At 46.6% G+C, this 26,570-nt stretch overlaps 1 protein-coding gene and 1 non-coding gene across 2 annotated transcripts in view; one reads left to right on the plus strand and one right to left on the minus strand.

The window, feature by feature from the left end:
- Positions 1-26,570, plus strand: part of LOC124795688 (homeobox protein homothorax) — a 1,001,790-nt gene that overhangs the window by 528,953 nt on the left and 446,267 nt on the right. The window lies entirely within an intron of this gene.
- On the minus strand, positions 17,907-17,981 carry Trnas-cga. Its single transcript has one exon. It is a non-coding gene; the product is annotated as a tRNA-Ser (tRNA).

Here is a 26,570-nt window from a genome sequence, read left to right on the forward strand (position 1 = left end):
TACTAAAGGACACCTACCGTCGCTGGGAAGCGTCAGCGAGTATTTAGTCTCCCCGTGACGTAGCCTATCAGTCCTAGGGGTCTGTGGCAATGATTTTGAAGCACCCTCTACAAATGCTATAAAATACTTACCGTAACTGTGCTACCCTTCAACGGGAGAAAGAAAAGGGGTGAGGGAAGGGGGAGGGTTTGTCTGTCTTTGAGCAATAATTAACCAACTTTCTTTCGACAGACCCTACGTAAGCTGCAGCGAGGCCGTTGCGTAGTCTCGAGTCTGAAGTGTTAAGCACAGTTCCACACAGTTGTTCACTAAGAAAGAAGGATAAAGAGCGTTTACGCTGTTCCCAAACGTGCACTTTCCCACGGCTGTTATTAATTTGCTGTCACTTCTTCCTGTTACGGAAACAGCGATATCGAACGGTGTTGGGAACGAATCATGGAGAGCGTGCCAGCAGAAAGTTAGATTTATTCAGTGTTCTGCCAGTCAGTGACTGTTCGCCACTTGCTCTCTTCAAGGCACATTTAGTTCTTCCTTTCATCTTTTCCAGAGAGCACTCTATGTTATTTAACAAATGTTTCCTATTCGACAGGTTTCCTCCACATGCCGTATCACTCATTCGTTGCAGTTATATTCTGCTACGTACAGTACACAACGGCATTACCGTGGCAGTCTGTAACAGCAACACAGTCCATGGCGGTAGCTGCGCAGTTAGCGTGGTAATTGCTAACCAATGGGGCCCCTGTTCGATTCCCAGTCGGGTCGGAGAGTTTCTCCTCTCGGGGCCTCGGTGTTGTGTTGTCTTTACATTCGTAGCGTCTGAAATCACATTCCACTGTTGAGATGGCTGCATGGGCACGTCCAGAAATACCAGTAAATAAATATAAAAAAGCAGCAAGGTATTAGTTGAAACTTGAACATTCGAAGATATCTGCTTTGGGTTCGAGGACGGACCTTAACTGACTTGCCTAATTATTTTCCAAATGTCCGCAGAACGACGAGTAGAAATTGTCTGTCAGAAGGGACTACGTTTATTGGGTCGCTCAGGGAAATTTAGTTAAGAACTGCATACTTACTATTACAGGTTAATAATAATAATTATGGCGTGTGACGAGGGCCTCCCGTCGGGTAGACCGCTCGCCTGGTGCAAGTCTTTCGATTTGACGCCACTTCGGCGACTTGCGCGTCGATGGGGATGAAATGATGACGATTAGGACAACACAACACCCAGTCCCTGAGCGGAGAAAATCTCCGACCCAGCCGGGAATCGAACCCGGGCCATTAGGAGTTACAGTCCGTTGAGCTGACCACTCAGCTACCGGGGGCGGACTACTATTACAGGTTGACTCTTACAGAGAAGGCAACAGAAACCAGCCACTTCTTACAATGCTATTTAATTATTCAAATAGCGCCGTTACAGGTTTAGAACTGGAAGGTTCATCTTCAGACGGCTAGTTCATGTTACATTTTACATTAGCTTTCACTTTTTATTTTCCCAAATGATGAAATTTCCCTGGGGTGGTGGTGTCCCACAACCAAAACAAGATTTGAAACAATGTCTTTTTACCCTTGTGTGACAGTTTTTCCTCTTCGATGTGGAATTTCGATTCTGTCTCGATTTTTACAGCCACTGAAAAACAGAGGGGATGCCTTCGATGTTTACCTTGTCGCATATGATAAGCGTACCGAAGACTACCTCAGCTGTGGAATTAATACCTACTATCATCATCATTGTAGAAATTTTTTGTACGGAGGTAGAGGGTAGCTGTCTTATGGGCTAGCCGTTTTGTCCAGTTGCCTGCGTTAAAGTAAACTCAACGGTAAGGCGGAAATGGGCGTCTGCATCGGTAATGGGCGAAGTAAAACTGTAAACAACTATTTCACCCGCAGATCCGGATGTAAATGGACAGGGAGACATGCCCGTATAAAAGTATTCGTTACGGCACCCGACAAGTTCAGCGAACGGGCCGGAAGAATTGTGACGACGTAGTGTGGGCAACGAACAATGCCGTTAGTAGTTTCGATTACAGGTCTTCATTCTTTCACGTACACGGGCCGAGTCAGAGGGAACACGGTGCGCAGAATTTAGGTCGGCCCCATAAGGGGCATATTTAAATAAGGCGGAGCCCGGCGTTGCCCAACGGCCGAGTGTGAAGCGGAGGGCGGGGCGTACACAGCTGCGCCGTCGACGTGCGCGTCCCACGTGCAGGCGCCTAACAAGCCGCGGCCGCCGTATCGCGACCGTCCCGGGAGGCCATTTACATATCTCGTCAGACGCCGTTCGTTCCGTTCCGCTCCTCTCGTCTCCGCTCGCTCACACCACAGCCACGTCTAGAACAGATTGTAAATATCCCGGTACACGATTGTGCGCTTAATGCTGAGGTTGTCAGGGACAGTCATAAGATTTCTTGTCCGTCTCTTCCATTAAGATACGTTCGTGGAATTCGTACTCGGCTACTTCGTTCTTCTGGGACGGAAATTCTCGGCAGCCTTCCGCGAGTAATTTTCAGGTAGATATGCAGAAAAAGCCGCGTTAGTTCAGAGAAGTGCTTCAGCTTGCAAGATTCCTGGTACTATCGTTGATGCGGTTGCACACTTCCCTGTCCTGGAGTTTCCTGACGTAACTTGCAAGTCATTTTAGCCTACTGTTTAGATAAGTCCATCCGGCGGCGAATATGTACTGCGTACTTACGGCTGATGCCGCCGTGTTGGTTTTTGCATTGAAATCTAGAAATTCTACCCGATGCGCATTTCTGCAGCGTGACGTATTAATCGTAGTACACACAAGCTACTTGTATATGCATTGTCTACATCCTGCTCAAACATTTGGGAAAATGAAATGGAGAAGAAGTCAGGTTGGCATTGAGGAGATGGACATGGTCTAAATAAGAACTGCCGGCCGGTGTGGCTGAGCGGTTCTAGACGCTTCAGTCTGGAACCGCGCGACTGCTACAGTCGCAGGTTCGAATCCTGTCTCGGGCGTGGATGTGTGTGATGTCCTTAGGTTAGTTAGGTTTAAGTAGTTCTAAGTTCTAGGGAACTTATGACCTAAGATGTTGAGTCCCATAGTGCTCAGAACCAACCAACTTAGAACTACTTAAACCTAACTAACCTAAGGACATCACACACATCCATGCCCAAGGCAGGATTCGAACCTGCGACCGTAGCAACAGCGCAGTACCGGAATGAAGCGCCTAGAACTGCAAAGGTTTTGTTAATGGGGAGGTCGTTACAAAAGGAGGATTGGTGGGTCCGTTCTGCTCTTTAATGCTACCTTTTCGTGAATGCATGTGCCGTCCGTGCGTTTAACGCAGTAACGTGTCTGCATCTACGACACAGTTATCAGGTGACATGCAAATGCCTTTCATCACATTACGCGTGATCTATACCTCTTTAGTCATCAGGTTGTAGTCCTCTGTGGGTACCAGAACACGAAGGCCCGCGAAATCCACTCATTCATGTCGAACAAAAGATGGCTGTGCTCGAGCTCGGAGCGTGATTGCCATGCATCAGACTTTTTGTATTTGTTTTTTGGTCAGCTTCGTTTTGCGTTCATTTCAGCGACCGCGTTCCGCTGCGCGCTGACCGACTGTAATACCAGCGGCCTGCATCGCATGTCGGCGCGCGACCGAAAGCCGATAGCGGTGCTAATTGCATGGAAATAACTCTCCGGCCAGGGCGCGCTAGAAAATGATGGCCGAATCAAAACGCAAATTAAGCCTCGGCACGGAGCAGCTAATGTCGTTAGGCATGCAGTGCGGCAGGCAAATCGAACGGGGGGGGGGGGGGGGGAGAGGGCGACGGGGATCCTTCGGGCAACACCTGCGCCAAATCCCGCGCCGTATTGGCCCTCTCCGGGGGCGTTCCTCCAGGGAGCGCAGTTTGTGTACAGAAGTGATTATTCTTCCTGTAAATGGTTCCTGCCGGCAAGATATGCAAAACAGGCCGGGCACGGCAAGTAGGTAGCCGGGGCCCGAGTTCATTTACAGCCGCGGCATTGTTCTAGCCGGCCGGGTATCTGATTGCGGAGAAACGCCGCTAAATTGACTGCATTCAGCCGCGCCAGAGCCGATGCCGCCGCTGCCGGCGGCTAAGCCGTCCCCCCATGCCTTACGTAATGATTTGCGTGCGTATCGCGCCGCTAGCGATAAGCAACACCTCGTTAACGATGTAATGACGGATTAACAGTCTGCGATTCGCTTCAGGGACTGATACCTTCCACTAGTCGGTAATTTACAGCTGGGAAGCTCTGATTACCGAAGATCACGAGTCGAATTTAGTTCCCGGTCCCTGTCCGGTCGTAATGGGTTTCACCAACGCTCGGAGAACGATATGACCCTTATTGTGCATAAAATTACTGCTGACAAATGACTGGCTCCGAAGGACGTGTAATAAAAAAGCCGCACCATAATCTCCATTGTTTACAATTCTTTCTATATTGTACGACAGCAACACATGGTACTTTTACAAACATTGTAAATTACCGAGTGTTAATTAGATTGTTATTGCTACTCAAATATCTGTTCAGTTTTTCTGATAATTTAGCTCTTACGAATTGTAAGAGCACTATTAAACCTGTATATTTCAGTGAAGTATATGGTATTCCTTATAGAACCGGATGATGGTCGATTTCAAACGAAAATCGGTTGTAAAATAAAGATTATTTCGTCCGAACCCCTAAGTGATACAATCGTTCAAAAATGTTCAAACGTGTGTGAAATCTTATGGGGCTTAACTGGTAAGGTCATCAGTCCCCAAGCTTACAACTACTTAACCTAAATTATCCTAAGAACAAACACACACACCCATGCCCGAGGGAGGATTCGAACCTCCGTCGGGACCAGCCGCACAGGATACAATCGTGAGAGTAAAAAAACGTTGTTTAACAACTGCAACATTTTAAAAACGATATAAAAATAGAGACTGGCGAAAGTAATTCCATTCTGAAGCTTAAAAAAGTAGTGAAAAGATATTTTTCTGTCACTGTAAGCCGGCCGGTGTGGCCGAGCGGTTCTAGGCGCTACAGTCTGGAACCGCGCGACCGTTACGGTCGCAGGTTCGAATCCTGCCTCGGGCATGGATTTGTGTGATGTCCTTAGGTTAGTTAGGTTTAAGTAGTTCTAAATTCTAGGGGACTGATGATCTCAGATGTTGAGTCCCATAGTGCTCAGAGCCATTTTTTGAAGTGCCTAGAACCGCTCGGCTCAGATCCATTTGAACCATTCTTTTTCGCTGTAACACAGCTGATATATTTTGAAGAAATCTTACGTTGAACCATCATATAGGGTGGACCTGTATGTAGAAAGTCAGACCTGAAGTAACATTACCGCGAATTATTGTTTAAGTAACATTTATTAAAAAAAGTGCGATTCCGTCTACACATTTTGATAAGGAAACCAGTTATAACGAAAAAGGTAATGTGAACACAGCGCTGCTTTTCGTAGATACGGTTTTGTTACGAATGATGTTTCTTCAGTATCTTCTGAGCTAACAGAAACTAACATTTTCTAACGGACGTCGTGATACGGTGTGAGAGAATACTTGTTGAATACTGTTGTATATACAAGATAGGATAGGTGTTCGAAATCTAGACATCTGGATTACAATCATAATACTTACGACTTTCCTGTATCTTCATCAGTTGAGACATACGTCATGCAAGTACAGGAGGAAACAGTAAAGGGGGCGTCGATAGTTTACTCACAGAAATATCAACTTCGAAAGTGTGTGCTTAAGTTTCTTTGTCTAAACGCCTTCCTTGCTTACGATAGCTAACCTGTCTTGTCACCACTACTGTTCTTGAAGTATGGTTACCAATTATGAAAATGTATAGTTTAGCCTGAGACACAAGTTGTAGGAAAACAAACTAATTTCGTTTTCTAAGACAGTGGTTTCAGCTTGCAAGGACAAAAATGATAGCAAATGACAATTTTTTTTTCGACCTGCAGTTCTTTCTTGGCTTAACGATCGGGAGGATGAGTGACAGATAATAAATTTACAGTACAAGGGTTCGACGCCGATACGATCCTAGCATGCTTTGCGTTTGTTAATGTTACTGCTATTTCTGTTAGTACTGTGAATACTTGAAACAGCCGCAGTGGCCATGATCTTACTAGATTTACCCGAATCAGTGGTTTTACAAGGAAGAGGAAATGAAGGAATGCGATGACAATCAGAAGACACAATCGGTAGTTAACCCTATGACTATTTGTTTATTTATTTCTCAAGTAACGACCTGCTGCATGTTGTTACGAGTATATAGCAGGTCGTACATTGTGTGTAGTAAAACTACAGTTGCGATCCGTAACTAAAAGAATTCTGTTAACCATTAGTAGGCTTGCTTTTGCCAGTGGGGCACAGTGCACAGCAACATCATGCAACAAATTCCAACTGGGTCTCTGATAAACTATCGTGGAACATGTGAGTCCTGTTGGTTGTCAAAGTGTTACGTCAAGAAAATATCGGTACAGCCTTACAAAATTCTGGAAGCCGGTATTTCATAATGTATGATACACATTGTGTAGTGATCTCGACGCTATAATTAGACAAAACTGTGGCTGTACGAAGTTTTTGGTCCCGTGTAATTTAGTGTATTTCAAATTTTATCCAAACTAGTCCGCTAAAAAATTTTAAAGATTTTGCTGCCGTGCGCTCTAATGAATACAGTAAGATTATTGTCATGGCACTATTCATTAAGGAGATTGGGGAGGGGGGGGGGGTTTGGAGGAATTGGGAGTGGTGCAGCAGGTTCCGCCTGCCATCCAGCGTACGGTGGCTTTCGAAGCAAAGATGTACACTATGTTTCCTTGTTCCGTTAGGACTGCTTGTGTGAAATTTCAACCTGCAATGATATCTCGTGATGAATTTCGGCGTTACGATCCTTGAAGTTTCAAACACAGCTGTGTAGAAAGTCAAAGCGCCAGCTTTACTGCAGCGGGCATCCTAGCCACCAAAGTTAAAAGTACGTGCCTGACACTCGTCAGGAAATGGTAGTGCAGCAGTGGGGCATCAAGCTTTTTGAGTTCTCCGGCGCTTGTGCGCCAGAATTCGTCAAATTCGACCCGAATACCGAGAGGCAGGTTCCCGGTTGCTCCTCCATCAGGACACCCCAGCCCACAAAATGGAGACTGTGCACAAGTTTTTGACTAGAAAACGGATCACAGTCCTTGATTACCCACCGCATTCGCCGAATTTGGCCGCAGCCGCCTTCTGGTTTTTTTTTTTGTTTTTTTTTTTTAAATCTTATGGGACTTAACTGCTAAGGTCATCAGTCCCTAATCTTACACACTACTTAAGCTAAATTATCCTAAGGACAATCACACACACACCCATGCCCGAGGGAAGATTCGAACCTCCGCCGGGACGAGCCGCACATGACTGCAGCGGTTGTTTGTCACATTGAAGTTGGCATTGAGAGGACACAGTTATGACGCCATTGAGGACAGCCAGTACTTAATGCAGTTCCAAAAAAGAACTAGAGTGACTGTTTCAGAACACTTTGTGAACGATTTAAGCTTTGTTTTGATTAACAGGCAAGACCATTTTGAATAAATACAGGCCGGCCTGGATGGCCGAGCGGTTCTAGGCGCTACAGTCTGGAACCGCCCGACCACTACGGTCGCAGGTTCGAATCCTGGTTCGGGCATGGATGTGTGTGATGTCCTTAGGTTGGTTAGGTTTAAGTAGTTCTAAGTTCTAGGGGACTGGTGACCTCAAAAGTTAAGCCCCATAGTGCTCATAGCCATTTAAACCATTTGAATAAGTACAGTTATTTTGTAAACATAACCCGTAATTTATTTTTCATAGCCACAGTCATAACGGAACTGCGATACACTGTGTAGTTAGGGAAGTAGAAACATCACGTATGGTAGCTCAAATGGTTGAAATGGCTCTAAGCACTATGGGACTTAACATCTGAGGTCATCAGTCCCCTAGACGTAGAACTACTTAAACTTAACTAACCTAAGGACATCACACACGTCCATGCCCGAGGCAGGATTCGGACCTGCGACCGTAACAGCAGCGCGGTCTCGGACTGAAGTGCTTAGAACCGCTCGGTCACCCCGGCCGGCTATGGTAGCTCAGCTTGAAGTAACTAAGAGAAGCGTTGAGGCGTTCTCATGAGAAGATCGGTAGATGTCAGCCTCATTTTAGAGAACGGGTCTCTTTGGGAAGAAAAGTAGAGACAAAACGCCGGAGTTTAAGACCATCAAGAGTTTTAGCTCCGCGACCATACGATACGGTTGGTTGGTTGATTGGGGGAGAGTGCCAGACAGTGAGGTCATCGATCCCATTGGATTAGGGAAGGATGGGGAAGGAAGTCGTCCGCGTCGTTTCAAAGAAACCAACTTGGGATTTGCCTGAAGCGATTAGGAAATCACGGAAAAACCAAATCAGAATGGCCGGACGTGGGTTTGAACCGCCGTGTCCCGGATGCGAGTCCAGCTTGCTTAACCACTGCGCCACGTCGCTCGGTGCGCGCTACGGCCGCGGAGCGATGCGGCGCCGCCTGCGGCTGCCGCGTGAGCCACGACCCGCGACTTCTCCACGCTGTCATCGGGCGCGCGGATCGCCACGCTACTTGCGCCTAATGACCGGTAATTTCCAGCAGCCACAATTTGGCGCCGTAAGCCCGCAGCGCCGCCAGGGGGCCCGGTCCGGCGCCGGTGTCAGCGCCGGCTTGTGCCGCCTTCATTATGGCGGCGGGCTGCGGCCGAGCAGCGCCAGAGCAAATACTGAGCCCGTCGCGGCCGCGGGAATTAATAACGCGGCAGCCGGCCCTGTGATCTGGCGCGCTTTAATGATACAGCCGGCGTAGCGACGCCGCACTTTCATCGCGACGCGACGCGTAAAAATACTGCGGCGCTGCCGCCGGCCATTCACAAAACATGCGGCGGCGACGGCGACGCCGACGCCGGTGCCGGTGCCGGCGGCGGCCGCGGGGTGTCCGTGGCGAATGAATAAGTCTGGTAGCCGGCTGGCGGGGTCCGTCCGCCTCCGGCCGGACGTCTCTGTTGCTGCGCGTGGCGAACCGACCGCTCAATTATTCGTCCGCCGGGAAGCGCGACACAGCCCTGTTAAAAGGCAGACTCTCTGCCGGGCTGTAGCGGTGACACGACAAACTGCGCGGCGCGAAAGCGCGGTAGGTAAGACAGTGTAGACCTGCCCGGGTAGAGCAGGGCATGAGCTGGGACGTTCTATGTTCTAGTCCCCGCCCGGCTTTCGCGATTTACACACATGTAAACGACACCCGACAAAACCGTCATCACAACTGTTTATGATATATCGCAGACTCACTTCAGGCAAGTTGACTGGCTAAAACATAATTGCTTGATTGGAGAGGAATTCCGCCTTATTCCAGACACCTTTGTAGTTGTGCTTTCATCCAGACGTTTCACCATTTTTTTTCCAGCGGGTTCATTTGTTTACTTTCCTTCTGTAAAGATGTTAAGGTGTTACATATTTACCTTTAAAGAAACTTTTAGTACAAAATATTTGCATTTGAAAAATCAGCCAATATGGTCAAATATTATTTACGCCGGTTTTCATACAGTACAGAGTTGAGACGTATGTATCACTGAGTTGGGGCATTCTGTGTTATTTATTTACTATATCTCTAAAGTTCCTAGTTTCGTAGTACATTTCGAAATAAATTGGATGTATGCATATATTTTTGGCCATAATCGCTCATTTTACAATTGTAAATATTTTGTACCAAAAATTTTGTTAAAGGTTAACAAAAAAATGTTCAAATGTGTGTGAAATCGTATGGGACTTAACTGCTAAGGTCATCAGTCCCTAAGCTTACACACTACTTAACCTAAATTATCCTAAGGACAAACACACACACACCCATGCCCGAGGGAGGACTCGAACCTCCGTCGGGACCAGCCGCACAGTCCATGACTGCAGCGCCTCTGACCGCTCGGCTAATCCCGCGCGGAAAAGGTTAACAAGTGACAGTTCTACAGAAGGAAAATAAACGAATAAGCCCACTGAAGTAACACAAAAAATGCTGAAACATGTGTGGGTGAAAGCACTAGTACAAACGTGTCTTGAATAAGGCGGAATTCCTTTCAAATTTTTTTAGTAAGCACGTAAATAAGAACTGCTCCATTCACAAGAAGGTTCTTTCATCTAATTGATGCACTGCTCCGTCTATAGTAAACTTTCCCATGACTACACACTTACGGCATCCATTCCTCCTTCCACCTGTCAAAACTCAGACCTTTTTTTAAAATATTTTATAGTTCAGAAAGCATTTGCAAACGGAGACCAGGTGAATAAGAGAGATGTTGTGTCCGGAACCTTGGGCACAATCACTATTTAATACAATTAGTAACCAAATACTGGTAATTTATTTTACATAATTATGATTTAGTTTAATAAGTCTCGAAGCTCTGTGTACCGGGTAACCACCGATAACTTTGGGCCACGTCAGAAGGAACTAGGAGTAGTTCAAATGGTTCAAATGGCTCTGAGCACTATGGGACTTAATTTCAGTGGTCATCAGTCCCCTAGAACTTAGAACTACTTAAACCTAACTAACCTAAGGACATCACACACATCCATGCCCGAGGCAGGATTCGAACCTGAGACCGTAGCAGTCGCGCGGTTCCGGACTGAGCGCCTTAACCACGAGACCACCGCGGCCGGCAACTAGGAGTAGTAATCAAACACAACGCTAGTATGGCGTGGGTAGTATCGTGACGCTTTTACTCTTCTGGTCTGTCAAACGTCTCTTATTTGGGTTGGAGGCAGATGGAGAAGATTGATTCGGAGGGGGTGGGGAGTGGTCGGACATTGGATCCCAACTGCGATACTGCCTGGTATTTGTCACGTTTGCAGCCTTCGTCAGAGTCGGAAGTTGCATTAAGGCTCGGAAATGTGATATCACCTACAGCGGTATGCCGAACGTTCGATTGCTGTCCCCTCTGCACAGTGAAAGAGGATCCAAGAGGGATTCTATTATCACCAGGAAACTTTAAGTAATTGTACACTTTCACAAAGAAAGAAAAGAGGACTTCAGCGTATCATCGAGCATTACGGTCATCAGGATCGCCGCACTACCTCAGCTATAAAAATTGAGGAAAGAAACATGCCTTGATATTATGTCGTTCTGTGCATTTTACTGTAGTAAGAGACAGTTTTAAGATGTACTTCTCTGTTAAACAGCGTTCTGAGTGTTTTTCTAACTCTGCAGAATTTGGCTTCCCTCGTCGATTTATCGCTGTCTTATGCGTCTTTGACTTCTCTGTGTCTTCATTCACATGTAATCCATTATATAATGGCAAATTCTGAGAAGTCTCGACCAATAAAAACCTCATGGCTAGTCTAATATGAGGTCTAACAAGCATCAGCAATGATTTATAAAATAAAACTTTTTCAGCTCCAGTCAGATCTTTTTTTTTTCACTATGTATTGGCGTAACGCGTTTCGGCAGTATGTTGCCATTGTCAGGTGCCTAACTATTATTTATACATCAGTTGCTAAGTTGAAGCGTTCCGTGAATCTTCCACACAGGAATCTTTAATAAACAACTCGTGTAGAATTAATAGGTATGCACCTGATGATAAGCACATGCTGCTGAAACTCTTTGAACCAAAGTCTTACGGGAAATAAATTGACTAAAGCAGTCGTAAGCCTCTACCACTTCCATGGAACGTAGACAGCCGTAATTATTGAGTACGTTGTACCCACCACATTATAAATACGTTTTGACTTAAATACTCTAGTAGGAAGGAGACTACCTATTGAGTGGAACTGGAGGATTGACCAGGAGTGTTGTTTCACATTCCTAGGTTCCTGATACATGTACTCCATATGAAGATAGTAATCCTTAGCTCGGCACAAACTAATTATGAATTTCAGCACCAAATAGGTTGCGACCAAAGCCGTCACGAACTTCAGCTGAAGTAACCAGGCGCCCGACTATCACGGCGATGAGTTCAGCTCGTCCTCACCTGGGACGGTAGTACGAGGAGCTTGACGCGCTGGCAGCGCCCGCGGCGGCTACCATGGCGGGCAGCAGGGGGCGGGGCGAAATTAAAACGGCTTTCTTCAGCCTTCCGGCCTAATGGACGACCGCTACGTGCGAGCCGGACGCTGACCCGGTGCCTCGCCAGCTGCCGCTGTGGCGAAACGCCGCTAAACAAGTGTGAAATTTCCCGCGGGGCTCTGCCGCGGCGCTTCGAGCCAATGCGGCACGACAGGGGGTGGCGTCGCACATGTAAATAGGCTACTGTCGTAACGGCGCACATGTAGTTGATCCAATGTGGGATGCGTTAAGAATTGGGGGATATGGCAAAACAAGAGGTTTTGTTGTCCGAGCGAATCAAGCACCAACAACATCATTACGCTCTGTAACGCCCCGAGGCAGCAGAGACGTATCTGATGTGTAATGTACAGAAGACTGACAAAAATTTGGGAACACCAAAAACACAACACAACACATTATCATGCCTGACACGGTGTACCATAACCATTGGCATTCAGAACATCTTTCGTTCATTTCGGAATGGATAGGCACCGGTCCTTTCCAAGAAATGGTTCAAATGGCTCTGAGCACTATGCGACTTAAATTCTGTGGTCATCAGTCGCCTAGAACTTAGAACTAATTAAACCTAACTAACCTAAGGACATCACACACATCCATGCCCGAGGCAGGATTCGAACGTGCGACCCCTTTCCAAGAGAATCAAGAGAATCTTATACGTTCTTTCTGTAAAATAGTGGCAATTTCAGGTAACGGTGATGGAGGTGGATAGTGATCATGCGCCCAACTCGCCTAAATAGAGCGCAAAGGCTCAGTAATATTGAGATCTCGTGAGTGTTTTATTTCTTCCTGCGCTACTACCGAGAACCGAGCAAGGTTATGTCACTGAAATGTTGTGCGGGGCGACTCATTTTCAAATACTGACCAAGTAGTTGAGATTTAACTAGTAAATAATTTTCCGTAAATCGTTCCAGTGAAAGTCAGGTTGTTTCCACCACCAAAAATCGAAGGAGGTGACTGAGTGTTGAGAGGTTTGATTCGTATTTTCGAGGACTGCCGTTCAGATCCCTGTAGGGCCATCCAGATTTATGTTTTCCGTGAATTCTCCTGTTCGCTTAAGGCTAATACCGAGATTGCTGCCTTGAAAGAACACTACCAATTTCCGCCCCACTATTCTCCATTCCGAGCTTGTGTTCCGTCTGTAAGGATCTCGTAATCGACAGGACGTTAAATCTTAAGATTCCTTTCTGCTATCATCAGTCCCTAAGCCGGTCTTTCCCTAAATATTGTTGTGTTTAAGTAATTGTCCACAACTTCGTAATGCATAGATGTCACAATCTATTGGGAATAGTTTAAAGCAACCACTGAAACGATGGTAAATGTGACAGCTTTTCTGTAGGCGCACATGACCCAGTTGCCAGCGGCTGTCTATTAATTTAGAGTCCTTCGTTTTGCCACTCGCGTCTAAAAACCAAACAAGTGTTACTGCTTTACAGACATCGGAGAGGGAAATGGCTGTTTCTCGCTGGATGCTAACGGTCGGAGAGTGACATGACAAGTTCCAAACAACAGATCGGCAACGACAGTGTGACTTATTCAGAAATACACTATCCGACGTAGAGGATGCTGTGTTTCTTTTGTCACGGGAGGAGAGGGATGAGAGAAATTCAGTTGTGCGCCTTTCCGTGCGGCCACTTCTAAGTGTGGTTGTGGACTAATGACACTCAGACGCAGGCGGCGCGAAAGCGGGCGCCGAGGTGGCTGGGGGCGTGATTTGTGCCGAGTGGCGCTTTGTGTGCGCGCGAGTGCGCACGAGCACAATCGCAGCGGCGCCGCGCATTCCTGGCGGCGCTGCGCTGAGCTGCAGCTGATTGATGACGTCACACGGCGGCCGTGTTTTATTGCTCCTCGCGGCAGCGCGTCGCCTACCCCCCTGATTCATGCCCCGGCCGTCGATCGGGGGACATAGGCCGGGCCCCCAACAATGGGTTATTAACACCCTGCCAAAAACCGGACCACTTCTCCCCCACCCCCACCTCCACCTCCACATCCAGCTCTCCCACTTTCCTCGCTCTTCTAACCATCACTGCTACTGAGCGGGAATAAATCCGGAGCAGGCTTTTTCTCGCGGCAGGAAACGTGCGGACAGATGAATACGTCTTCATTGTTCGCCGTCTTGGCGACCGGAATGCAGTCACCGGTAAACAAATCATAAACTGGTCCCTAATGCCCGACCCGCGCTGTCTGTAATTATTATGATGTATCGGCGGCGAGCGTACGGCGTCCTTACAGGGGAAAAAGTGCCGACAGCCGGGTTTCGAGCCGAGTCACTTTTTGGGAGCGACCGCAAATAAATATGTCTTCATTGTGTCGCGGGCATAGGAATGTCGTCCGCGGTACGCCTGTACGCACACTGGGTCACTCTTTGGAGCTCCTCTTACTGTTTATTTCATGGCGGCTTTCTGTCCCTGGAATGTTATTTCGAAGAAAGGAGTACAAGCCGTTCTTAAGTTACAGTAGCACTAGGTTCGAAGGAATGTCGAGTATATACCAATATTACACGGAATGCTTCCACCTGCCGAAAATGTGGGGCTAAGAACTGTAAAACCTTTAAATGAAAGTACAAATTTATAAAACAATTTCTTGTGTCGAAGATACTTGCAGGTTGATACATTAAGTTTATGTTTAGGAAAGACGAGAGTCTTAGCTTTCTTGAATTAAGAGTATTGAGGACTCGTAAAATGACACTGGAGGTGAGAACTTGGGCCTGCTTCTAATAAGTGTGCGAAATGGTTTAGTTTTCTACAGTTCTCTCAAATTAATGGCGTCGTTTCTCGTATTCAGCCGAGTTGATGATTCCCATTTTACTGCACGATATTTGGAAGGCCGACCCAGTCGTCTTCTTCAAGTTGTGCAAGTTAAGATTGTTTTCTAGTTGGATCCAGGCAGCGAGTCCGCATTATAACAAATCTGCACGCATCTGAACACGACGAATGGGTCAGTCATCGAAATACCGTGCAGGAAAACGAGAATCAGTAGCACACCTTTGCACAATCCCGCCAATAAAATCTTAGAGATCTCAGATTTTACCATAACGTTTGACAGGTTGCCTTCACGTATGTGGCAGCTATCCATCTGTGCTCCACAAACTGCCATATGGGTGGGGTGAAGTTTACGTAGCGTTATCATCGAAGTAGTTCACATTGATGCCAGTGCTCATACTCAAAACATAAGCGAGTACAAATTCTACTAGCTTCTGTTCTCAAACTCTTTTCTTTATGTAAATGCTTTGTAACTTTCTACGTAAACTCGCAATTCACGGAGTATTATCAAATATCTCAGGTGATAAATAGAAATTTTAAGTAGATAATTTTACATTTTTTGGATAAGCTATACTGCGCAGGTCTAACACAATCACGACGTAGTAATCTTCGGTGTTAAGTATGCGCATCTTCATTTATAAGTATAATAATAAGTTTGTCTGAGTTTGGTATTTTTAAAGATGAGTTACATAGTTGATAAATTAGATAAATTATTCTTGGAGAGATGCATGAGGCAGACACACTGTGCTGTCTCTCAGTACATTTATTCGCCACCGGTTTCGACAAATGACCAGATTTACAGTGGAAAAATATCTATTGTAACAACTTCACATGGCATACTAGCTATTTAATAAGGGAAGTATACGCCATTGCTGCCGGCCGCGGTGGTCTTGCGGTTCTAGGCGCTGCAGTCCGGAACCGCGGGATTGCTACGGTCGCAGGTTCGAACCCTGCCTCGGGCATGGATGTGTGTGATGTCCTTAGGTTAGTTAGGTTTAAGTTGTTCTAAGTTCTAGGGGACTGATGACCTAAGATGTTAAGTCCCATAGTTCTCAGAGCCATTTGAACCATACGCCATTGCTGACTTAAACACGTAAGAAATTTGATACTTAACACAGTAATACGGGCTTAACCAAGTAGAAAACAACGTTGGAAACATGAAAACCTCTAAGAGCAGTAAGCGCACAGCATCATTGCTCAGGCACAACTACGTTTTCACGTTTTCGATGTTGTTTTCTGTTTGGTAAAGCCTTTATTACGGTGTTAAGTATCAATTTTCTTACGTGTTCAAGTCAGCAATGGTCACAGCATCTATGTCATGTTCTTACAATAGATATGTTTCCACTGTGAAGACGGTCCATTATCGAAGCCGGTAGTGAATAAGCGTATTCTAAGACAACGCAATGTGTATCATCATTTCTCCAAGCGTACCGATGCTGCTGACAGCTGCCTGAAAAGAATTTTCGAGATGAATTATTGCTAGCTGTAAATCCGAATGCTTTTACACATTTCGAAGAACATTTCATTTTTCCTCGCGAGGCGGTAGTTCAAAATGGTTCAAATGGCTCTAAGCACTATGGGACGTAACATCTGAGGTCATCAGTCCCCTAGACTTAGAACTACTTAAACCTGACTAACCTAAAGACATCACACACATCCATGCCCGACGCAGGATTCGAACCTGCGACCGTAGCAGCAGCGCGGTTCCGGACTGAAGCGCCTAGAACCGCTCGGCCACAGCGGCCGGCGGCAATAGTTTGTGACGATTTTGTTCTCTCGTATGTGTGAAAAGTCTCCGCCGTTTTTGGCACATAGAGAACATAGCTAAGGGACTTACATCTCTAGACAGGCGCCAACTGGATACGCGGTGACATGTGCTCGCGTCGTAAGGGGGACAGTTGTGCGCTGTCTGCTGGCTCAAGGCGGGAGCCGCTGTTAACCTGTGCAGCGCGTCGCGCGCTGCGAAACGGAAGCAGCTGGGAGATTTACGGGTCGGCCGCACGTGCAGCTCGTCGTGTCGTACGCAGCGCGTCACGTCGCATTGCTTTGTTTATTAGCCGCCTGCTGCTCGCAGCGGCGCTGCCCTGTCGCATGGCACACAGAGGTCCGGCACGTGCCGTTTGTTTTCAGCACTTACCTAGTGCCCCACAAGTCTTCCTTGTGTTGCAGTGCGCAGCAACCCAGTGCGTGTCGCTGTCACTCATGCTCACAAACAATAAACGTGCAAATATTTTGAGAAAATGTAGTAACTTACCGGACTGCTGCCGGGTAATATACTCCACAACGGCGGTTGTCCGGCACGTGACTCCTCTGCACTCCAGTAAGATACCTGAACATTTGACAGGCCTACTCCGGGAGAAGCTCAATTTTCGTGTTTAGAGGCAAGCTGCACGGATAGCTGCGCGCACGAGGATGCTGTAGCTTCTCAGTTGTTACTAAACACACTTGAACAGTTGTGGTGTAGAATCGTAGAAAACGAAAGAAGAAAATGAAGATCATAGTTTACCGTCACCTCACCGACGCGGTCATCAGAGATGAAACCGTGAATCAGATAGGGAAGGGGGAGGAAGAATCAACGCGGATTTTGCATAGAACTATTTAAAGGAACCACGGAAATCGAAATTTCTAACTGGTATCTGAACTACGGGCATCTCGAATGCCAGTCCACTGTGCTCCCTCGCTCGATCGTTAGAAAATGGTATTTGCTCGTCATTCCAAAGGTGTGTTAGTGCGCGATTTAAGCGAGTTAGTGGAAACCACAGAGACTGATCGGTCATATATTCACGAAAGCGAAATAACTGTTTTCTCCTAAGAAAACATTCTTCATTGGAACAGCACTGTATCTTCGACCTTGCATCGTACCTACCTGCTTTCTTTGTAGCAGACTGAGGCCAAGTGGGTAAATGTCAGATTGCAAGTGGTTTCCTTTTTGTTGGGTTCCACAGCTCTCAAAACTCTCGCCAAGTGTGATAAAGTTTCTTCCTCCTTGTAAGTTACTTTATTCTTCAGTTAATGGGTTATTTCTAGAATGAAATTTTCACTCTACAGTGGAGTGTGCGCTGATATGAAACTTCTTGGTAGATTAAAACTGTGTGCCGGGCCGAGACTCGAACTCGGGACCTTTGCCTTTCGCGGGCAAGTGCTCTACCAACTGAGCTACCCTAGCATATCAATGCACTCTCCGCTGTAGAGTGAAAATTTCATTCTAGAAACATCCCCCAGGCTGTGGCTAAGCCATGTCTCCGCAATATCCTTTCTTCCAGGAGTGCTAGTTCTGCAAGGTTCGCAGGAGAGCTTCTGTAAAGTTTGGAAGGTAGGAGATAAGGTACTGGCGGAATTAAAGCTGTGAGGACGGGGCGTGAATCGTGCTTGGGTAGCTCAGTTGGTAGAGCACTTGCCCGCGAAAGGCAAAGGTCCCGAGTTCAGTCCGGCACACAGTTTTAATCTGCCAGGAAGTTTAAGTGGGTTATTTCATCAAAAGTATCGTGGTCATTTATGGGGATACATTTGTCGCGTTCAGAGTTTTGAACAAAAATATCGAAACACCAAGAACACGGCGCATTACAAAGCGTAATACTGTGTGGAAACCCGTTGGCTTCAGAACAACTTCCAGTCGTCTCGGAATGAATAAATCGAGATCCTCGTGTAGGTTTTTAAGGGAAAACAATGTTAAGTTCAAGTAATGACGAGGGAGGTGGATAGTGATCATGCACCCTTCTCTGCAAATTACACCAGAAAGCTCAGTAATACTGATATCTGGGGACTCTGGTGGCCAGGGGTGATGCAACAAATCGAAATGTCCTGGGACGCAGCACCACCATTCGGAAACAAATTTTGCACCGCGATTGTGACCTGATCAGCAAAAAATGGTCACACAATCCTTGGCAGCAATGCGGCTTTCCAGAGTAACCAAGAGCAAGATGGAATACCACAAGATAGCTGCTTAAATCGTCGCCGAACACCGGCCATGTTTCCCTCCTGAGACGTATACTTGGCCAGAAGTTGGCAGCAGTGTTAAACAAGACCCATCCGAGTGAATGACTTTCTTCCATTGGTCCCTAGCACAGGTATAGCAGCTTCGGCACCACGATTTCCTGTTATGGGCATCTGCATTACTCATCATTGTGTTGGAATTTCAGTTCGCCTCCGAAATTTCATGCTTATGTACCTCCTCTTCGTGCTGTTATGGCGCTGACAGGCTTCGCGAGTGCGAGGCTGAGTTCTGCAGTGCCTTCTGTAGCTCTCATCCTCTTGCTTTTCGCCACAATCCTCTTTAGTGGCCATCTGTCACCATAGCTCAAATATACACTTCCTTCCGCATTATGATTTAGCCCATGATATTTTCCCGATTTCTTTTTTGTGTGCTGTATAAATCGTCGGTACGGTGCCTCTTGAAACACGAAACTCTTCGGCTCCCATGGTTACGGAAGCACCCGACACAGTGCAATAAAAGCTACACGGATCACTGTTCTGGCAACGGCTGACACTTGCAACGTATTGAGGACATCGCAGAAGTGCCGTTTGTGGTCCAGTGCAACAGAGCAACAGAGCAACCTCCCGGCTTGGCCAGCATCTACATTTATGTTCAAGCACGCGTTTCTCGCGGTGTTACCATATTTTTGTCCAACAGCTGCACATGGCCTGTCACGAAAGAGGCACAAGCACGTGACAGATTTATAATTTGGAAACGGCCTCAGAGCCGTGGTTATCTAGTCATGGCGAGATAACAGAGTACGAAACTAAAGGCTTAAGTAAATTATGTGGGGTAAAAATTGGTTTTATTTTTTGCAGCAAAAGTTGTAAGACTGGAGAGGCAAATGTGTGAGGTCCAGTAGGCCTACTCAGTTGGTCCTAAATTTTTTTTCTGTCAGTTACCGCCTCTTTCACTTCCGACAATGATTTGTGAGGTGAAAAACGCCAGGTTGAACAGTGTATATGCGTATGTGTTGAACCGCGAGTACTCCCTACAACAGGCCAAGCGTATCAGCTAGAAGCTAGGGGAAGGGCAAGGGCATACCGGCTTCAGTAAGGCCGTGCCCCGTGAGTAACAGCTGCGTTGGAACCTACCTTTAGGTTGAGGGTGCTTTATCGTAACTCGCTGGCAGAGCTAGTGAACAGATCGGAAGAAGTCGGGAGCACTGTACTTTCATTGGATCCGTGGCCATCAAGACACTGTTGTGTTTATACCAGTCTTCGGTTCAATGACCGCTTCGCTGCCTCGCAAAGGAAAGTTACGTTCGCTGAGTCCGGACCGGCTGGTCGCGAGAGTGAAATATCGACTTGGCTGTCTGCTCGGGGCGGGCGGCGCCCCCTGAAAGGGAAGTGCGCAGTCACGCCGCCCGGATGGACTCTGGAGGCGAAAGCGTCACACCGTTTAGCGCCGCGACTGCCGAGTCACCGCCGGATTATGCCCCAAATAGCGGGCGGCGCCGCCTCTGCCGCGGGCGCTGCCTAAGCTCCTTACCGCCCGTTACCACTGCTCAGGGTTGAGACTTGCCACAGGGTGTACATCCCGCAAATCTGCAGCTCCGAGAAGTAGAACTGGGATAAAATGAAGTCAGTGGTGTTCATAAACGAAATAGAGAGTGCTATAGCTACATCTATACTCTGGCTTGAGAAGGTAAACTTCGAAAATAACCATAACATCGTGAGATACGTTGGTAACCGATGGAGAACTTTTTTGTGGGTCCGTAGCTGATTTTTTTTGAGTGAGTCTCATAATCCGCTGTGCTGTCCAGGTCGAACTTATTCTCGTCACTGGTCAGTCAGACTAATCTGCTGCCCCGATACTAGCCGTAAGGAATGAAATGTAAATAGTCTATGTAAACAAAACAGAAGGAATAAAGTGTAGCTGTGCAACCCAACCATTCACACTATATTTTTCCGTGACTTCCCTAAATTATAAAGGGGTCATCAAAAAGTTTTCGACGAGACATTTAGATCTGACTTAACATAATTTAGCTGTTCTCGTACCTTTCTACCTAGACGTAAGTATTTGGTGAGGTGCAGCAAGACGACTATCCAGCATCCACCCAAGACGATTCGGAATATAGACGAATACAAAATTTCCCTTAAGCACTCCATAACTATATAATACAAAGTATCTATTTCATTAATTGCAAGACACGACCGAAAGTTCCCGTTCGAAGGCCCTGTGCACAGTCCACGATCGGTAAGCTAATCAAGTTCAAAATGGTTCTGAGCACTATGGGACTGAACTTCTGAGGTCATTAGTCCCCTAGAACCTAGAACAACTTAAACCCAACTAACCTAAGGACGTCACACACATCCATGCCCGAGGCAGGATTCGAACCTGCGACTGTAGCGGTCGCGCGGTTCCAGACTGTAGCGCCTAGAACCTCTCGGCCACTCCGGCCGGCGCTAATCAAGTGAATTGGGGCAATCGTCCCAATGGCGCACCGGTTCAGACTGTAGCGCCTAGAACCTCTCGGTCACTGCGGCCGGCGCTAATCAAGTAAATTGGGGCAATCATCCCAATGGCGCACCGGTTCGAAGATACGCGTTTGGTAAAATACTGACTGCTGCACATACTCGTCCGACAGGAATCCTCGACCCTTCAAAGGCTCTTTCAAGGTACAGAAGGTGTGATAATTGCATGAGGTGAGATTAAAATTATAGGGTGGCTGCTGGAGTGTCTCTAACTTGAGCTGGCGTGACTTCTGCGTTACGATATTTACGTTATCATGAAGCAGCGGCACCCCATGTCGCAGTTTTCCCGGACGTATCGCCTTAATTGCACGCCGTAATTTCTCTAGAGTTGCGCAGTACCGTTCCCCAGTGATAAAGACACCGGGTTCCCTGAAATCAGTAAACAGTGGGCGCTGGTGTTCAAAGAATAGAGTAGCCTCACCTTTCCAGCAGATGGCTGGCTCTTGGACTTCTTGGGACGAGGGAACGTTGGATGACACAGACATGCTGCCCCATACACCGTGGATGTCTACCGGTGCTTGTCCTTCAGCAGCTAAGCTGATAATAACAGCTCGTTGGTCCTGTTCCGATGCATTTGGTTATATCCCTCGTCTGCAGGTCAGTGCCGATATACCCGCATCGGAATTCTGCTACGTTGCATATGCGCTGCAGCAACGCCCTCAGACGGCAAATTTTTGATCATCCCTAATTTTTGAGGCGGAAATATCTAATGGAGTGATGACGTAGTTTCAGTCGTAGTTAAAGCGGATTGCCATACTCGAGGTAAGTGGTACGGAAACTGTGAAAGCTCATTCTGCAGAGGAAGTTTCCTTCAAAGAGCTCGTGTAGCCCATCCTAGAATATTCTTCACGTTTGTGAGACCCTCCGCGGGACTGCTACGGTCGCAGGTTCGAATCCTGCCTCGGGCATGGGTGTCTGTGATGTCCTTAGGTTAGTTAGGTTTAACTAGTTCTAAGTTCTAGGGGACTGATGACCTCAGCAGTTAAGTCCCATAGTGCTCAGAGCCATTCGAACCATTTTGTGGGACCCACGCGAAATAGGATTAACAGGGGATATTGAACGGAAACAACGGATGACAGCACAAATGGTCATAAGTTTAAACTTATATCTACAATATACCATGTTTTAACACAAAAATGTAATATCAACAGGCAAACAACTAAAAAACCTAATGTAAATCACTAAAAAGCACCTGAAGATGCGCCTCCAGGGCTCGACATTCGTAGTGCAGTAAATAAACGCAACTTGTGACTGAAGGCGGTTTGTTCTTCATTTTACGGTCATAAGTTTGTTGTGATGTCTTGAGACGCGAGGCAGATACTTCAAGACAACGCAAACTATCCCGACAAAACTTACAAAGTTTCAAGAACAAATATTGATTGAGGAATCCACATATAGTATCCGTACATACATGTAGGTATGTATTCATGTATGTTCCACAACTCCTCCTAAACCACTGGCCCGATTTCAACGAAACTTGGTACATATATCTCTTAGTCTCTGGAAATCATTGCTGTAGGTTAAGAACCACCTACCTACGAAAAGGGTGCGGGTGAAAAAGCAGTGTAGCCCACGACTCACGAATGCCCATGGTTTAGTCATCTAGTTTTTGAGAATGAGAACACTAGGAGGGTGGAGTGGTGGGGGGATGTGGAGGAAGAGATGAACAGACGGCGTGGGGAAAGGAGGAGATGGGCGGAGAGAGGGAAGTTGGTCTAATAGAAGATTGGAATAAATATATACCCGCGCAACGCCACACATTCAACTAGTCTAAGTATGTATGTTTCACTGTAATTATGCTCATTGCGGCGTGCATAATCGCATCTAAGCAGTCATTCTTCCCGAGCTCCGTACGCAACTGGAACGGTAGGAAACCCAGTTACGTTGTGCAGTCGGACGCACACTGAGCGATGCACTTCAAGTGCCTTTTAGAGTATGGACGGAGACTAAAAACGCCGGCGCGTCTCCACTAACAAGGCTACAGAACATTTATCGCTTCTTCACAATTCAGCATCGCTTATACTCTGGCTTCATTGACGTCAAAATGGAACAGATCTTTATCGCACAACAGCCATAACTAAAGCAGAATATAGCAGGTTTTTGTTTCCATCTAGCCAAATGACACAATTCACACATCAGTGCGCGAAATCGTATTTTAGACTCGTTTTTATCAGCCGGTGACAGTGCTGCCACGCTCAGGTCATTCTTTACTTTCTAATTGCATAGTTGTCCGCTGACTGTTGCAACACACTTCATGTTCCCGCACTCACTCCACCCGTCGATAAACTCCAGTGATTATCACCGGCACTGTCCGTAACCTGGCGACCTGTTTCAAGTATTAGAAGCGCGAGCGGGCTGGTATTTCTCGGCGTCTGAGTGCCCGGCGCGGCTGGCGGAACCTAACGTCCTTGCATTCGCCACCGACACCGATGCATTATGCAAATAGAGTACGCCTGGCGTAACTGCTCGGTGCGTTTCAGCCGCTTGTGCGGCTAATGGTCCCCAGACGGAGTAACGATAAAATTATCTCAATAAGCATTTTCTTAATGGAGTAACTCTGACAGACGAGAAGTCCGCGCAGGTTTTTGTTTTTGTAACGCTGAAGAGAGTAGTGTCGTGATGTAACTTTATCTGACAGAGTACGTGAAGGATAGTGTTGTCTGTGCTCCGTCATCTTAGTTCTTTTGTATTGCAATACATACCTGTGCACAGTCAAACTCAGTCGTTCTTTCTCGTCCTTCAGCTGCTAAAAATTAACCTAAATTAAACCCCTGATTGTACTGAAGTCACCAAAACTCAGGTATGAACACTTCGCCGCCTTGGACTCGAACCCTGGGTTGGCAGCATCAATCTAGTGAAGTTTATTGCAACCCTATTCCGGCTGTCGGAAGGGGGTGGGGGGTGGAGAGGAGGGAATTTCATTATGCTCTAATACGTTATACGCCGTATTATTTCTTTCAGGAGAGATCTTGCCGCAAGGTATGCAAGAGAGCGTGCAGTTTGAGGAATTAGAAGAAAGGTACTAGCTGACTGAACCTTGTAGAAAGGTCTTCAGAATATCTGGGGTCTGCAGGAGAAGGCACCGGCCGTGAGGCGTTCCCAAGTGGCTCAGTTGGTTGAGTGTTGCTCTAGAAAGGCTCCAGTTCCATACTGTTTTACTCTATCGAGAAAGTTTGATATCTAGCTTTTTCTCCGCACATACACAGTAAATTTAGTAGTTTAATGTAGCTGAGGCTTCAGTGTCTTACATATTTTGTGGGATACGTACTATAAATGTAAGTAGTCTCCTTCCTGGCCACAGTATTTCAGCTTAGTAAACGGAGTGAAACATGTGCGACATATGATACTAAGTTTTTATGGTAACTACGGATGAAACAGTAACAGAACTGCAGCTGATGTAACTAATTCCATTTAGTGCAGTTAATTCTATAAGGATAGGATTTTGCTGCCATATTTCGTCACGTTGGTAAATGCTTTGTGAAATCGGAATTATTCTAACTTACATTAAACGTGAGCGAGAGGAAGGTTGATTAATATTGCAGGGTTGGTAACACTCAAAAAAGTAGGCTCGGAGTAACTATTGCTCGAACGCTGAAACAGTGCGAGACGGGAAAGTGATTAAGAAAACGGACTCGTATAAGAGACGGCAGGGGTTCCCATGCAGCCATCCAGATTAAAGCTTATCATTGCTTAGCTGAATCAAATTGTCAAACTGAGCTACTACTCCGTTTCTAACGAAGTAGACGTCGATGTTCTTCCGCCTGTACGAACGTAAGGTGTACAGACTTGAATTTTATTTTGAGGTGCGCTATACCTGACTTTTCTTCCTATTGAGCTTTGTTTTATCTTAACGTGAAACGTGGTAGGATCGTAGCATGAAAATTAAATGACTGATGGGTCGTAATTATCAGAGACGACTTCAGACTTGGAAGATCAGTTGAACTGACTTAAGAGTGTCTTGAAGAATTATCAGACGGACAAAACAGAATAAAAATAAAGCGAAAGGAGTGTAGTCAACAAAAATGAATGACGCAGTGCCGACGATGGCCGAAGTAGAGACGATATAAAATGCGGAGTGGCAATGACGAGAACATCGTTTCGGAAGAAGTTACTAAATAATCAAGATCTCAGTATAAATTTAAGCGTTAAAAAGTGTTTTCAGGAAATATTTGTGCTAAACTTAGTCTTCTGTGGAAGTGAAACGTCGACGATACACTACTCAGGTAACATGAGAATAAAGAACTTGTGCTGAGATAATGGCGGAAGTAAGGTCTGAGGACGGGCCATGGTTACTGCTTGTGTAACTCCGTTGATAGAGCATTTGCCGGGGAAAGACAAATCCCGAGTCTGGCACATGTTTTTAATGTGCCAGGAAACTTCACATCAACACTCTGCTGCAGTGTGATGGTTCATTCTGGAAGATGAGATTATTTGCTTTGGGAATGTGGTATACAGAAGAATGCTGAAGATCAGGCGGGTAGATCGGATAACACATGAAAAGCTACTTGAGCATATAAGGAATGAAAAGAAAATTGTGGTCCAATTTGACTAAAGGAAGGAATCGGTTACTAGGACGCCGGCCGGGGTGGCCGAGCGGTTCTAGGCGCTACAGTCTGGAACCGCGCGCAGGTTCGAATCTTGCCTCGGGCATGGGTATGTGTGATGTCCTTAGGTTAGTTAGGTTTAAGTATTTCTAAGTTCTAGGAGACTGATGACCTCAGAAGTTAAGTCCCATAGTGCTCAGAGCCATTTGAACCATTTTTGATTACTAGGACACATTCTGAAGCACCAAGGTGCCTGTTATGCTAATAGAGGGAAATGAGCGTGGGAAAATTTGTAGATGGAGACCACATCTTGACCACAGTATGCAGGTAGGTGAAGAGGCTTGTGCAGCTTTATAGACTAGCGTGAAGAGCCAGCCAGTCTCCGGACTGAAGACCAGTACAACAACGAGCAGAACAGCAGTCGGGTTCTCGGGCTTTCAGTGTAGCTTAAAGAAGTAAGCAAGCTCGCGAGTTGCTCAGGTCGCTACATAGCCGCATTACGGAAACGCTGGCGTGTGAAGGAGATACCCCCGTCCACTGCCATTTATCGCCCGACGCCTCTCGGCCGAGCCACGCAGCTAATGGTGCGCGCGATGGAGGAAAGTAGGACAATTTAATTGTCGCCGTAGCGTACCACTTGGTAATGGAAGGCGCCTAAGTGCCGGGGCTCGGAATTTTGCTACTTTTTGCTCGCGGCGGCAGCGACGGTGGCGCCACGGCCACTTTTGGCGGCGCGCGCCTGTACTCGTCGCGCGCCTTTTT

This window comes from Schistocerca piceifrons, chromosome 4 (assembly GCF_021461385.2).
Source record: "Schistocerca piceifrons isolate TAMUIC-IGC-003096 chromosome 4, iqSchPice1.1, whole genome shotgun sequence".
NCBI lineage: Eukaryota > Metazoa > Arthropoda > Insecta > Orthoptera > Acrididae > Schistocerca > Schistocerca piceifrons.